General features: G+C 55.8%; 1 long non-coding RNA gene across 1 annotated transcript; it reads left to right on the top strand.

The window, feature by feature from the left end:
• The first annotated feature begins 5403 nt into the window (after positions 1–5403).
• Positions 5404–13913, top strand: LOC139803024 (uncharacterized). Its single transcript, XR_011728843.1, has 2 exons — positions 5404–5950; positions 12062–13913. It is a non-coding gene; the product is annotated as an uncharacterized lncRNA (long non-coding RNA).
• Positions 13914–15811: the final 1898 nt, after the last annotated feature.

Genomic DNA, 15811 nt, shown 5'->3' with positions numbered 1-15811 from the left:
AGGTCACGGGCAGCCCTGAGCGCTGCTGGGGCAGTGCGGGAAGAGCCGCGGGGGATGGGGTTGGGGGGGGAGTCGGGGCAGCAGGCTTGGCCGCGGTGGAAAACGGTGGTGGAGAAGCTCCATGTTCCACCTCTGCCTTCCCAGGGAACATCCAGCAGTCCCGGCCCTGCCAGCACGGGGGAGAGAGCTGGCAGCGTGCACCTACTCCTGCTCCGCTGGCTGCTCCCGGAGCATCAGCCGCTCCACGGACCGGAACCGGGGTTTTATACACGGCATAAAAAGTAACGAGCACTCTCTCCCGCTCACTCGCAGTCAGATTGTTATGTGCAGCCTCTCCTGTCCGCAGTGGCAAAAGGTTCGTTACCCGGGAGAGCCCGAACAGCTCCGCAAGGCCAGACACATTTTTTTTTTTTTTATCCCCAACTGGAATGGATGAGAGAAACAGTGCCAAGCACCCCGCCCCCAGGATCTGGCCAAACCCACAGTCCTTTCTGCCCCAGCCCTTTCCCCACACTCTCCTCTCTTCCCTTACAGCGACGGCCTTCCCGGGAACGACAGGGAAAGGAGAACGCGGAGGATGCTCAGCGGTGCTCGCAAATGTGGGATCTGGACCACGCTTGGGTTTTCCTCACTCGAGTGAGCCGAATGAAAAGTTGCCCGGGGTGCTCCTCCCCTCCGTGCGTGGTTTGGGAGCTCAGGATAAGAGCTGGGGCAAGGGAAGAGCATCCCGCAGCCTCCCTGCCAGCGAGCGGCCCCATCCCGCAACCTCCGCCCGGCGGGGACCGGGCGCATCCCGAGCGCTCCCGCACCCTCCAGCCTCGGGGCGACACTGGAGGCAGAGTTCCCATCACCTCCCCATCTCGGCGCGGATTTAAGAGCCTCCCAAAAGCTCTTCCGCAGCCCCTCCGGGAAGGCTGGGGCTGGGGGTTTGTGGGGCGGGGCTGTGCGGGGCTCTTTGCGGGGAATTGTGAATCTACTTTCTTACACGGCTGCGTAGCGCTGTGCCACGGTAATCCCCTGAGCAGGGTGAAACGGAGGCCTAGCTACCATGACCTCCTCTGTAGGTTTCCATGGATACCATGTACTATAAATAAAAAAAGGAATTTCAAACCAGTTTTCAATCCTGCTTAGTGGGAATAGGAAACCTCTTTTGAATTTAGTTTCCTATCTCACCTTACAGGGGTTATTTTGCAGCCTGTTTGAAACAAATAATTACCCCTTCAGCCAGGAAATTACCACCAATCATACCTATTTACTTCCAAACACTCGGCTAATTAGCACGTTGGGGAGAGCTGCCTATTTGCACGCTGGAGATGGGAGGCTTAGCGTCTTTATTTTGGTGGTGCTGGGAGAAAGGACGCGGGGCCAGGGGTCAGTGAGGGGCGTCAGAGCCCTCCGAAAAAAAAAAAAAAAAAAAAAAAAAAAAAAAAAAAAAAAGAGAGAGAAGGAGAGCTGTAAAACTCGAAACGCCGAGCTGCCGTGTGAATTAGCGTGCGAGAAGCCCCGGCAAAAAAGGGAATATTACATCTGCATCCTTTTGCAATGAATCAGAGTCATGCTGCAGATTTTGTCTGGCATACTGGGTCTCTGGAGGATAGAAAATAATTTGGTCGCAGCAGTGGGAGGTGTGTGTGCGTGGAGAAGGGAGTTGCTTTCCAACAGCCTGCTGTGGTGAGAACATGCCTGACACTTCATTCCTTTCCAGTTAATGCAGCGAGGCCGGGAGGAAACTTAACCCTCTAATTGCTAAAGTGTACCGGGGACTTGGAAAAGTCCTCGGAAACCAAACTGGGCTCCCGGACCGGTCTGGCCCGGCCCCGCCAGCGGCATCGCTGGCAGCCAGAGGAGGGGATTTGCCCAACTGGCTGGAGGTGGGGGCAGGGGAAATGTTAATTTGAAACAGGCGCCGGCGAGAGGGACGAGAGGACAGAGAGGTTGTGTTTTGCAGACCTCTGGGTTGGCAAGGGGCCTGCCAAGTCCGGTCCGTCACAATGCTGGTACCGAGCCAGCTGGACGCGCCGTGCTGCGGAGGGGTCTCACGCTCCGGCCTTCCCCGAACGGCAACGCAGCCCCAGCTCCGCGCTGCCGCTCCCCTCTCCTGCCTTCCTGGCACTGAAAATCCCCAATGCTTCCCAGCACTGCCTCCTGCTGCGTCCCCCACACAGCCCTCGAAGGCTCCCAGCACCCCAGCTCCGTGCGGAGGTGACCTGCACCTTCTGCCGGGCTGGAGGAAGAGGATGGGTGAGAATCACAGAATCACAGAATTGGCTGGGTTGGAAGGGACCTCAGAGCTCATCAAGTCCAACCCTTGCTCCACTCCCCCCGTGGTTCCCAGCCCATGGCACTGAGTGCCACATCCAGGCTCTTTTGAAATATCTCCAGGGATGGAGAATCCACCCCTTCCCTGGGCAGCCCATTCCAATGCCTGATCACCCTCTCCCTAAAGAAATTCTTTCTAATGTCCAACCTAAACCTCCCCTGGCACAACTTGAGACCTCTTGTGCCCTCTTGTCTTGCTGAGAGTTGCCTGGGAAAAGAGCCCAACCCCCCCTGGCTCCAACCTCCTTTCAGGGAGTTGGAGAGAGTGATGAGGTCTCCCCTGAGCCTCCTCTTCTCCAGCCTCAACACCCCCAGCTCCCTCAGCCTCTCCTCATAGGATCTGTGCTGGATCCCTTCCCCAGCCCAGTTGCCTCCTTTGGACCTGCTCCAGCACCTCGATCTCCTTCCTGAGCTGAGGGGCCCAGAACTGGACACAGGACTCAAGCTGTGGCCTCCCCAGGGCTGAGTGAGCACGGGATGGGCACACAAATAGGGGGCTACAGCCACCCCCCCATCTCTCCATTGCTATCTGGGGGTCTGCTTGCAAGTGTCCCACTGCCATCCTTTGGTGGTGTTTGGGAGGCACAGCTCCGAGTGTGACCCAGCTATCAGGTGGCACCAGCCCTTTGCCTTGCTCACCCCAGAAAAGGTCTCCCAGACGGTGTGGGATGAAGCAAGAGCTTGGGGAGGAGGAAGAGGAGGAGGAAGCTCCACTGTTATGCACAAAGCACCCGGGATTGAGCCAGAGCTTGGTGTAAAGTTAAGGGTGAGCTCTGCTCTAAGCCAGTCCCTAATGTTTAAGAGCACAGGATGATCACGGGCATCTGACTCGGAGCCTCTCCACTGCTGCCCTCCTGAAGCTCCTGGAAATTAGCATTTCCAGGACATCGATGCTGTGCTGGGATATACGGGAAGGTACTCAGGACTCACAGGGCAGCAATATATCAACCTTAGAGAAGGGCCCATTTAAGCTTAATATCAGAGCCTGGCTTTAGCTGGAGTCAGGTGAATCCTTCCCATTGAAATTCAACAGGAGTTGGAGACTGCTCCCAGGGCTTCTTTGAAAGTCCCAGACTTAATTAGTATTTATCTTAATTAGGGGGACGTTACCTGCTCTGGGAACCTCACTGCTATCTCCTGCGTTCATCCCCACAGCACCCTGGGAAAGGGCTCCTGCCTGTATTTTATTTTTTTTTTTTTTTTGCTGACAGAGGCACACGGTGGCTCTTGTGGCCAGGCCAGAGCTCAGCAGGGTGCAGAAATGTCCTGCCAGGGTGGGAAGGGCCATGGATGGCATCGTCCCCTCCCTAGGCTGGGTCCTCTTGGGGTAGGTAGTGCAGGAGAGCATAGGGATGGGGTGCAGCAGGATGGTGCTGAGCCCCCCTCACCACTGCCTGCCTGGGTCCTTGGGGGCCCTGGGGGGGGGACCTGGGTGGACACGGAGGTGGCTGAGCCCTGGCTGCACTCCAGAGCTCTGCTACTCATTCCCCATCTTCAGGCCAGGCCACAAATCGCAGGATGGAGAATGGGCGGGTGAGGAAAGAGGAGAAAATCAGCAGGTTTGGGGTTGTTTTGTTTTTTTTTTTTTAAATCCAAAGGCTTGGGAAAAGCTTCAAAACCCAATCTGGCCCAAGCCATAAACAGCCAAAAAGGAGAAGCCACAGAACTCTCTCAGTGAGGAGGATCCCATCCACATCCTCCTGCAGAGTTGGGCAGATGAGTCCAAACAACTCCTTGGCTCTCTCCCTGTGGGCTCACCCAGAGCTGAACCTGGAGACCCCACTGTGTGCCCTCAGCACCCCTGGATTTGTGGTGATGGGGGGGGGGAGGATGGGGCCCCCCAATGTAGTTCCTGGCCCTCACCCCCCCTGGTGTGAGGCTGTGGGGTTGGTGATCCCAGCTTGCAGGGACAGGGTTTGTACCAAGAACAAGCAAGTTGTCCCCAGGCAGGGCCACCAAAAAATCCCTGTAACCTCCCCCTGTGGTGCTCCTGTGGGTGGGAAGCGAGGCCTTGGGGGATGGTGGTGGCACGAGGGTGGGTTCCTGGGGGGATGGGGCAGGGGTTGTGCAGGGGGATGCAGATGCTGCGTGATTCAGGGAGGAGGCAGGGAGTGGTGACATGAGGAAGAGGAGGATTCTCCTTCCTCTCCTACCTCCAGGGAGAGCTGTGAGTCCTGGGAGGCTCTGCTGACAGCTGTCTCCAAAGGGTCAGCCTTGTCTGCGGGGCTTTGGGTCAAGGGGTTTGTGGGGCAGGTGGTGAAAGCCATTAGGTTGGCCCTCAAAATGTGCTGGGGATGGGACAGGCAGTGCTGGCATCTGGAGAGAAGTGGGAGAAGAAAGGCTCTGGGGGTGCTTGGAGGATCTGGGGTAGGATGAGCCACCTGGAAACATCTCCTTGCAGTGGGATGAGGAGCAGGAAGCAGAGACAAGTAGCAGAGAGCAGGTCTGGCAGGAGGGGTGATGTTGGGATGCTGGGGGTTTCCTGCTGCCAGGGCATAGGAACCAGGCTGGAACCAGGAATAGGTGACTTCAGGGACATTTTCAGTGGCCTGACAGGGGCAAGGAGATGTCTGTGAGCTGGCCCTGACTGCCATGGTGCCAAGCACCCCAAGGTGCCCCACCAGGGCTGTCAGGGTGCTGCAGCCCCCCTGACCCCACCCCAAGCTTTCAAGACCTGGCTGTTCCCCATCAGCAATCACCAGGGCTGGGTCCAAGGGGGAGAGGGCAATGGGCCCCAGATCCTGAGTGAAATCCTCAGCATCTTGCTGACAGCTCTCTGGGACATTGCCTGGAGCCTGGGGAGAGTCTCATCACTTGGCAGGAGGCTGGGGAGGGGGGAGGAGAGGGCATCTCTCTCCAGAGCAGAGCTGGGGCCAGGTCTTTGTCCAGCTCTGCTCCATCACCTGCATTTCCTGAAGGTGAGCAGAGAGGTTTTCCAGACTTGCTTGTGGACTCTAAGCCTGGAGCTTGAGAAAAGGATGAGTGGTTTTGAAGGGAAGAAATGTGGCTTCCTAAGAAGAAGAAAGGAGTTACTCACTGGGGGTGAATAGTCCCAAAATGCTAAATACTGCAGAAATTGCTTCCTAAAGATGCTGAACACTCTTGCCTCCCCTCTGATTTTTCACTAGGGCTGAGTGAAAAATAGCCAGAGTTACGTAAGGGAAGGGATATTCCCAGAAACCAAGAGTTGGTGTTGAGTGGCCTGGTGAAAATTCCTGGAAACATCAAGAGAGCAGAGCTGCAATCAGGAGCTGCACACTCACAAATAGCATCAGCAGCTGGGAGAAGAGCATTCCTCCCAGGTCCTGGTGACACAGGAATAAACCAGAGGGCACTGAATGTAGCCCTACCGTTCAATAACATTTTTATCCAGCCCAGAAAAAGGTGGAAAGATTGGTGGGGAGACGGATGGCTCCCTCATTTCATTCTGCTTCAGGCAAAGCTACCATTACCTTGCTGGATGTTTTATGGAAGAGTCACTGGTCTCTGCCTGTAGGCTTCGAGATGGCAGACAATGTGCTAATGCAAAGTTGCTGGAGCTTATGGAAGATTTTGAAGGCCTGGTTTCCATGTGTTGAGACTGGCACCATAACAGAGGAACAGCTGAGTATATGGAGCAGGGAAGCTCCGTGTAAGTTATCCAGAATCCGCCTGGGGCTGCGGCGCCGGGTGCTGCGCTGAGGAGGGGAGGGGGGGGTGGTCCCTGCTGGTCCTTCCCCACCCTGCAGACAGGCTGGTGGCTTCCTGCACAAGCACAAGAAGGAGATTTTGAGGTTTTCTTGGCTTGGGCTGCTTGGCTGGTTCACCCACAGCCTCTGGTATGGCCAGGAGGTCAGGGTGGGATGGGGGAACGTGGGGTCGGCCTGGAGGGATGGTGCAAGGGGGATGTTTTCAAACTGGAAGGAAGGAGACTGAAATAAGAGCTTAGGAAGGAATTCTTTGGGGTGAGGGTGCTGAGCCCCTGGCCCAGAGAAGCTGTGGCTGCCCCATCCCTGGCAGTGTTGAAGGTTGGATGGGGCTTGGAGCACCCTGGGCTGGGGGAGGGGTCCCTGACCATGGCAGGGGAGGTGGGACTGGATGGACCTGAAGGTCCCTTCTAGCCCAAACCATTTTGTGATTTTATGCCAGTGTGTCAGCTGCTGTCACAAGTGCTGGGCCTCAGAAGTGCTTCTGGGGCCAAGGGGTGAGGACAGGATATTTAGAAAATCTAATTGCAGCTTGGCACTTCCACTCTGAAGGGCAACCAGGGGGGAGAAGCTGCCCCAGCTGCTCCAAAGTGCTGCCCAGAGGAGGTGACTTCCCCACTTGCTGCTGCTCAGCCAGCCCCAGGGAACCCCTCAGGGACAGTGCTACAGGGAAGATTTTTTTTCTCCCCGATTTCCAAGCTGCTCTGATGAAGACCCCAAAGGCAGCCAGGTGAACAGTGAGGTCCTACCCCACCACCAGAGATATCTTTCACCCAGGTAGAGCAGGGATAATTGTCCTCCCATCCTGGCATCTGGGGGACAAGCTGGGACTTTGGTCTTTTCTGGTTCAGTGGACAAAACAAAGGCTTTGGGTACATCGTCCAGAATCCCTCCTTCTGGACCAGGTCACAGAGCCAGGCTGCTCCTTCCCAAGAGCACTTTGAGGAATAAATTCCTCTCCCACACTCATCCTGGCTCTTTGGAGAGGCTCCTGAGATGTCCTTAGTAAGGGGCCACCAGGGTGTGTGAGTGGAAGGGAGAAATGGGGATAAAATCCTCCTGCCTGGAATTCAGCAGCATCCAGGGAAAGTCTCACGTGCGGGTGATGCAGATGAGGGATCAGGGGGAGCAAGGGGGGGCAGGACCCATCCTGCTCCCTGGGGAGGGTCAGTCCTGGTGCTGTGGCCATTGCTCTGTCCCCCTCAGCCTCTGCCAAGCTTCTGCATGGCCAGGGCATCAGATTTGGCTGTCACCTCCCAGGAGCTGGGGTGTTTTGTGACACGAGCCCAGCAGTGACCAAGAAGGTGAATAAAACCGTGAGGGAGCTGGGGGTGTTGAGGCTGGAGAAGAGGAGGCTCAGGGGAGACCTCATCACTCTCTCCAACTCCCTGAAAGGAGGTTGGAGCCAGGGGGGGGTTGGGCTCTTTTCCCAGGCAACTCTCAGCAAGACAAGAGGGCACGGAGGAGACCGTGGGGAGGGATGTGAGGAGTTTCCCAAAGGCTTCAGATGGGTGGGAGGTGTCCTGGTGACCTTGCTTTGAGCACTGTGGGCAGCTCTGCACATCCCACCTCACAAATGACAGGCACAGGCAAGGATCTGGGGGAGGGCTGGGAAAAATAGCTCCAAGGCTGGCAGACCTTGGGGCTTTTGTGTGCACAAGTTTGTGCCCATGTGGCTTGCAAAGCTCTGGGACTCCTGACTCCTCCTGAATGCTTCTTGGGGGGCTGGAACCCAAAACTTGCTGCAGGGCTTGGTGAAGGCAATTGGGCTTTTTCTCTTTGAACACTTGGAACTTGACAAGGGATGCTCTGAAGCAGAAACCTCCTGGCTAGATTGGACCAGGAGAGCTTTTCCAGCTCTGTGCTGTCTGTTTTTCCTTAAGGCATCCTGGAGCCAGGCAGCTGCTGGGCTGAGGACAGTTTCTGTCCCAGGGTCCTGTCCCTGGTCAGTGTCTGCTTGGAGCCCCTGCAATGATCCCCTGAGATGCACCTGAGACTTGGCAAAGGAGCAGCCTAAATCAAATGATTTAGGGGATGTGTTCATAGGCCACTGCCTAGGAGTGAGCCCTCAGGAGTTGAGACAAAGAGGATTTTTTGTGCCCCAGAAGTGTAGAAATGGGCAATCCAGATCAGCTGCTGAGTGCCTCCAGGAGGGAGGGTGAGAAAAGGGAAGAGTCTGCAAAACTCAGCTGGCAATATCTCAAGGATGGCCATACCAGCACCTCTGGAGGCTCCTGGCTGATCTCAGGAATCGTGGGAAAGATTGTGAGAAAATCTCCCAAGGCCACAGAGGGAATGTTTATACACCTGGGACATGTGTCTGGGTCCATCCCATCCCTTTGCTCCAAGTGAGCTCAGTGATTTTGTTGGAGCTTTGGCACGAACCCTTGGGTGGGTGAGCTGGTGTTTTAATTCACACAGAAAACATGAGTGATAATATTCTAGTTCCTATTAGGAATTATCAGGATTGCTTTCCCTTTAGAGAGCTGGCCAGAAAAGGAAATTTCTCTTTGGAGAAGTTAAACTTCCCAGTTATCTGGGTCCTGCATCCTTCAGAAATGTTGATGAACTTTCAGAAAGCATCATCCCTCCCCTGCCCTTCATGGGTGTAGATCAGCTCTGGGAATCTTTTTTTGACTCTGATACCTATTTTGGCTCTGCTCTTGGTCTTGGTCTCCTTCCTTCCATGGATATCTTCCCCACCAGTGACCTCATTGGGTTTGGGTGATGCTGAACCAACAGAATATCAGTCTTTACAACATTAGCCACTCATGTCAGGGTGAACCCAGCATCCTAATGCAGGTAACAAACCTCCCAGGCACAGGGCACAGCAGAGCTGCATTGTGTTCTCAGAAAACATAAAGCTCTGGCACATTGATCTGCTTGGACTGAGATCAGGGCTGGGTTTGAAGCAGTTCTAGTGGAGGTAACACTTGTGCCTCCAGGGCCTCCAAAAAATAAAGGAAATAGGGGGAAAAAAAAAAAAATCAGTGGGGGTTTGGTGGAGGAGGTTTCCTGTCTGTCCTTTGGGTTTTCTGTCTGTCCTTGGCTGTTGATATTCATGTTGGAGGTGTGAGGGCTTTGCCTCCAGGGAAGGTTGTGCTGCCACCCCCATGAGAAACACCACCAAGGGCACGGGATGGGCTGGGGATGAGAGAGGAACCCAGGGGACCCAGGGGACAGGGTGAGTTTTCCCCTCCAGGAAGGAGATGAAGGGGAGGATTCATCTCTCCATCCCTTTAGGGTGAGCAGCCCAGGGGAGGGGGTGTCCCTCTGGGTTAGGGGGGTTGTGCTGGGAGCTGTGTGTTCCTTGGGGAACCCCCTCAGCACAGAGCAACCATGGGGACCTCAAAATCAGGTGTCCCTGGTGTGGTGCTGGTGTTTGAGCCCCACACGTGTCCTGCATGGAGCCCACAGCTCTGTCCCCATCTCCCTCCCTATGGACATCACCAGGACTATCCCTGATCCCAGAGGGATGAGCAGCTCCACGATCCCATCCTTGCCCTCCAGGCAGGACCTGGTGGAGCCCTGGAGCGTGGTTCTGTCTGGGTAAATCCCCTCTGAGTCCTCAGCCCACCTGCTTTGGACCGGGGAGATGAACCACCCCCCCCCCCATCATCTCTGCCTGGAAGGGAGTTTGTTGCTGCTCCAGCCCCTTGCAATCTCTCCTGCTTGGCAGCCTTTCCAATTAGGAAGGCAAGTGGGAGGCAGGAGAGCCCCCAGGGGGGATTTCACACTCGCTCTTTATTTCCATGTAAACCGGGATGCAGGGCTGAGCTGCTGAGCCCCGGAGAGAAGCAGCACCCAGGGAGGGAGGGGGAGGCCAGCCCTGAGAACAGAGCCTCTGCAGCTCTGAAATGTGGGCTGGGGGACAGAGGAAAATTCAGTTCTGGGCCCCCAGCTCAGGAAGGAGATCGAGGTCCTGGAGCAGGTCCAAAGGAGGCAACTGGGCTGGGGAAGGGATCCAGCACAGATCCTATGAGGAGAGGCTGAGGGAGCTGGGGGTGTTGAGGCTGGAGAAGAGGAGGCTCAGGGGAGACCTCATCACTCTCTCCAACTCCCTGAAAGGAGGTTGGAGCCAGGGGGGGGTTGGGCTCTTTTCCCAGGCAACTCTCAGCAAGACAAGAGGGCACAAGAGGTCTCAAGTTGTGCCAGGGGAGGTTTAGGTTGGACATTAGAAAGAATTTCTTTAGGGAGAGGGTGCTCAGCCATTGGAATGGGCTGCCCAGGGAAGGGGTGGATTCTCCATCCCTGGAGATATTTCCAAAGAGCCTGGATGTGGCACTCAGTGCCATGGGCTGGGAACCACGGGGGGAGTGGATCAAGGGTTGGACTTGATGAGCTCTGAGGTCCCTTCCAACCCAGCCAATTCTAGGATTCTATGAAAATCTGACCCATCTCCCTCCTGCTGGGACCCCAGCTCAGGGGCTCTTCCCCAGCCCTGCCCATGCCTTGGGATGGCAGCTGAGCATCTCTGCAGGCTGGGCATGGCCTGAGATGTGTCCCTGTGTTTCCCAGTGTCCTCCTGGGCCACCCCAGTGTGGAGGTGCTGGGTCTGGTGCAGGTGGCACAGGGGGTCTGGTCCCTTGGTTCCTCCTGGTGTGCTGGGGCTGAGTCTCCCCACTGTCCCCCATGGCTGGGGGTGGGTCCCACAGAGGGCTCAGATGAAGGGAGCCCAGCAAGGGACATGGGGGCAGAGGGATTTGTCACAGCTGGAGGGTACACAGGGAGTGGTGGGTGTCCCAGGAAAGGGTCACTCCTCCCCTCCTGGCCTTTCTCCATCCCCTTCTCTCTTCTGGTTCCATTGGGTGGGACCTTTCCAAACCAACCTATATTCCTCAACTTAAAAAAACCCAAAAAAAACCCCCCAAAAAATAAAAAGGCAAAGAAATAGGTCTCAAGTTGAAACCAGGAGAGGGCAATTCTTCCACGGACACAGAGAACAAAGCATCAGGCAGCCAGCATGGGGTTAGAAACTGTCCCAGGGAGAGTCCCCCAGCCAAGGCAGCTTCAGTGCCCCTGCTCTGCTTTACAGCACCAACAGTTCCAGTGGCTGCTTCCCTGCCTCCCTCCCCTCCAGTTTGGGAACTGGGACATCTCTCCAGGAGCCCTCTGCAGGCATTAAGCCAGGTGACAACCTGGATGATGCCCTGGATGATGCGGAGGGGAGGTCAGTGCAGGGAGAAGATGGCTTTGGGTCAGCTGAGCAAAGCACCTCTTGGATGGGAACAAGGAGCTTCATTCCCTGGTTTCCAACCTCTTGTTTTGTACTGGGGCAGTGTTTGGTACCTGGTTAGAAGAGGGGTAACAGGAGCTTTTGGCTTGGCAGCTGTGCCAGAAAGAGCAGTTCAGCAACATTTAGAGGGGATCCCAAGACTAAAGCTTTGCTTGGGTGTCTGCAGGCCACAGCATTTCTGGCCATAACACTGAGCTGAGCTACCACTCCTGGACAGTCTGAGCAGAAGGGAATAACTGAGGGATCATTGGGAGATCCAGGAAAAGATGAGCAAGGACTCAGTCTCCTGCCCCAGGTGAGAAGCCAGGGCACGAGGCAAAGCATCCCAGTTTCACTGGGAACCCACAGAATCCAATCTCTGTTTAGAAAAGCTGCATTTTTGAGCAGACCACAGTGGGAACAAAGTAGATAAGAAGCTTTGGTTGAGCCTGTGGCCAGCCAGAGTGTCCTGGTTTTTCCACCATGCTCGAGGTTAGAGTTATCTGGCTGCTGGAGCTGGAAGGACCAAAAGCCAGGGAGCTGAGCCAGGCTGGCCCACAGAAACCTTCCATGCCATAAACCTCACCCTGAAATCAAGAAAACTCCTGGGAATGGGGCTCTTCCTCCATGGCCCTCATCCTGGAGGGTCTCAGCCCTCCTTCTCCTCTCCCGTGTGCTGTGGCCATCGTGCTCCCTCTGGGACTGCTGGGACATCCCCTGCTGGGACTGCACAACCCACAGCCACCATTTGGGCTGCCTGTAACTCGGTGGTCTTTGTGTTAGTATTAATATTAGGTTGGTTTTCTTATTTTATTAAACCTCTTTCCATTTCCACCCACAGGTCTTTCCTTTTCCCGAAATTCCCCTTCCAGGTGGGGAGGAGGGGGCGACCACCGAGTGATGGAACCTGAAGGAAGACACCAAGTCACTGAGTCAAAATAAATGGAAAAAACCAATTTTTCCTGCAAGGTGCTGTGGGACTCCTTGAAGAAAGGGCACCAGAGCTCTCCTGGGGACACATGGGCACGGGAGAGAAAGCCACTGGGAAGTGCACAGAAATCCAGTGCTGGTCAGGTGCTGGGGGGAGTCCTGGCTGTTTATCTCCTTCTTTTCTCATTCCTTAGGGATCAGCTGCTGTTGGAGACAGGGCCTGGGCATGCTGGGCTTTGGAGCTGGCAGCATCACCACCCTCATGAGAGGCAAAACCTTCTGGCAGATTTCAGCCCCTGCTGAGCTGGGGAAGGGTCCAGCACAACGTGGAAAGAAGCAGAAATCCAGATGTGTCACCTTTAAATTGGGTCCCCCAAGGTGAACCCCAGTCCAGGTGGGACTGTGGTCACCTCAAGGGCAGGTCTAGAAAGCAAAGCTGGTGTTTTTAGGGATGGAAAAACACCTCAGTGGGATGTTCCCTGGAGCTGCAGGATGAAGCTCCATGCTCAGGATGGGATGCAGATGGGACAGATCTTTATTTGGCTGCAGATCTGTGCCTAAAATCCCTGTCTGTACATCAAATGGCCTCTTAGGAGCAAGCATCTGCGAGCTCCTTGCTGACTCCCAGAGCCAAATAAATATCCCAGGCAGGCAGCAGACATCCAAGCTGAGTCAGAGAGCACCTTCAGAGCCTGATGGGAGACATTTCCATCTCCTGCAGCCTGAAGTGACCCTCAACTGAGCCACTTTGTCCCCTCCAGAACCCCAGGAGAGGCAGCAGGCTCCTGCAGCAGCACCTGACCCCCCTGTTATTGCAATTAGGAAGGCAGAGGGACTGCAGGTGTTTGTGCCTCTCCAGGGCACGGCCACCACAACAGCTGGGCTCCACCTTCCTGCTTCCAGCTCTCAAGGGCAGTCCCAAAAATAGGCTGCTGCAATCACCTTGGCCAGAGCCCCCGCTGACACAAATCACCCTGGCAGAGCTGGGGGAGAGAGAAAACACTGTGATTTGCACAGAGATGAGCAGAGAGGCAACAGAAGGGTGATGCTCAAGACCCCCTCTCCTCTCTGCAGACCTCATCCATCCTCAGGGGATATAGACCTGGAGCAGCAGGATCACGGGGAGGGATGGGGGGGGTGATGATGCACTCACCCAGCTCCTAACCCCACCAGTTTGTGTTTTGTTGTGAGCCCAGCTGCTTCCCCATCCCTCCTGGCCCTAATAAATCCTGGTTTGCTGCCCTGTCTCACCACCAACCAACCCTGGTTTGCTCTCTAGCCCTTGGCAAAAGCACCCAAGTGCCAGCAGCAGGTGCTGGATGTTGCTTTAGTGCAGTAATGAGCAGGTGAGGCTCCTCTCCTCCCTCTCATCTCTGGTTTCACTGCTCTCTGCTGCTGGGGGCAGAGCTGACAGGCACTGTCTGGGGGCTCTGGCAGCAGCAAGCTGAGCACCTCAGCACCAGGGCAGAGATGGGGTGGGGATGCTGGGGACAGAGGTATCTGAGACCCTACGAGGTGGACACCTCCTTGAAAGGCCCCCACAATTCCAGCTGCTGCAGGACTTTCTGAAAGCCTTTAAAGACTTTCTGGTGAAGAAAGGGCAGGGTTCTAGTGTGTTCCCAAGGACGGGTGGCTCAGGTGAGTCTGCCTCCTCCACAGCCACTAAAAGTGTCCCACAGGACTCTGCATCACTGCTTTTTCTGCAGCAGGCACAGCCTGACTCATCTCGGGGAGACATCCTCCAAAATGTCACTGCAAAGAAACCTGCTTGCTTTCTGTCACTACCTGCCTGGGACTCAGCAGAAGGAGGAGGAGGACAGGCTGTGAGGCACTCTGCCAGGCTAGCTGCCCTCCCAGGCTGTCCCCAGATGCCTTCAGGGAGTTGGTGGCCTTACTGGAGTCGCCAAGGCACAATCCAGGTGCCCTCCTGCTCCCCTCTGCACGCCCAAAGCCACCCCTGTGGCTGTTCTGTAGCTGTGACCAAAAAGCACCTGCACCCCATCCCTGGTGGGGAGGGGCACAACCTTCTTGGTGCTTCAGGTGGGAGATTTTGCAGCTGGGGACCTTCCCCCAAGCACCGAGACAGGACACATCGTGACATATCCTGACAAAAGCTCAAAACTCCCTGTGATCAGAGATACCTTGGGTCTGGGACTTGCTGCTTTTCAGCCCTCCAGAGGCCTCACGCTCCCTGGGGGAGTGCAGTGCCCAGAATGCTGGCAGGCAGGGTGCTGAGAAAGCAGCAGCATCAAAGCATCCTCTGGAGCTGGGTGGGCTGTGGCCACATTCAGAGTTTGGCTCAGGTGATGCAGGATCTGGCTCCAGGCTGTGTGATGATGATGAGTGAAGGGTGACAGCCAGGAGGGAACTTTTCCCATCTTCCCTCAGAGACACCTCTACCAGGGGACACCCTTTCTCTGGTCCATTGGGACATCCCTGGTGCCCACTGTAACTCAGTACACAACGATGAAGGGGAGGGAATCCTGTGTGAACACCCTGCTTTCCTCAGCCTCTCCTTCAAACCCCACATCTACCCCCAAACCAGATCCTGAACAAAAAGAAATTGTTCCCCCCAGCCCAGCTGACTCCCACGAGGGTGCAGTGCACTCACAAGTGACACAAGAGGAGCAGGGGCAGGACGTGGTGGTCTGGGGAGCAAGCAGGGCACGGCTGGAGGGTTTGGGGGTGCCACCCACCCTGCTCCAAACTTGCCAAACTGCAAAGAGCTGAACCATGCTCAGAGCCAAGGATGCTGAGCACCTGGCTGAAAGCAGGTGAGTCCTGCTCCAGACAGCACAGGGACCCGTGGGACACGTCCCAGGTTGGGTTGGAGAGCTCTGAGCTGACAGGAGCACCCAGCTGGGTGGCTGTGACCCATCCCTGACACCCAGGGTGTCACGTCCCTCAGATCCCAGGTGAAGGAGGACTGAACGGGGCCAGGAGACATCACTCAACATCCAAGGACCTCACGGTGACCCAGAAGAGGTGCCTGGTGGGCGATGCTCCCCCTCAAACACTCAGCCCAGGCCCAGGAGGAGGAATTTGCTGGGTGTGAGGAAGTGACACGAGCTGAGGCACAAAAACTCTCTTGGTGGGTGTCATGAGCACACGCTGGGGAGTATCCCGTGGGCCTGAGCTCAGAGCTGCATATGCTGCTCTTCTGCCAGCACCAAACATGGCACCTGGCATCTGCTCAGCTCAGACCCCATTGGTACAGAGAGGTGGTAGGTGGAAAGTCCAAGCCCACAGCACAGCCCGGAAAGGTCATGTTTTATTCTGGCTGATCTCCTGCTCTTGCCTCATCTCCTGGAGGAAAATGAAGTGATAAACAGCCAGCAGCAGAGTTTTGTTAAAAAACAAACCGGGGATAATTCTTTCTCTGGTTGGTGGGGGGAATTCTGCTGAGCGGGGAGGGATGCTCTGGGGGCAGTTCCCACTCCCAGCCCCAAGTCCTGCGTGGAGTGGGCAGCTCCTGGCTTGGGACAGGAGGGCTGGGGTCAGTCTGGCTTCCTGGCTGGTGTCTGGGGGAAAAAAAGTGTTGGTTTTTTTTTGTTTGTTTGTTTTGTTTTCTCCTCGTGCAGGATTCCCACTCCTGCATTTCCCAGACTCCGGGTGAGGGATCTGTTCTCCCAGGCTCTGCTGAGCTTGGCCATGGGCTGTG

Source organism: Heliangelus exortis, chromosome 15, assembly GCF_036169615.1.
Source record: "Heliangelus exortis chromosome 15, bHelExo1.hap1, whole genome shotgun sequence".
Taxonomy (NCBI): domain Eukaryota; kingdom Metazoa; phylum Chordata; class Aves; order Apodiformes; family Trochilidae; genus Heliangelus; species Heliangelus exortis.
Note: the sequence above shows the minus strand (reverse complement) of the source record. Positions and strands in the feature narration are given on the sequence as shown.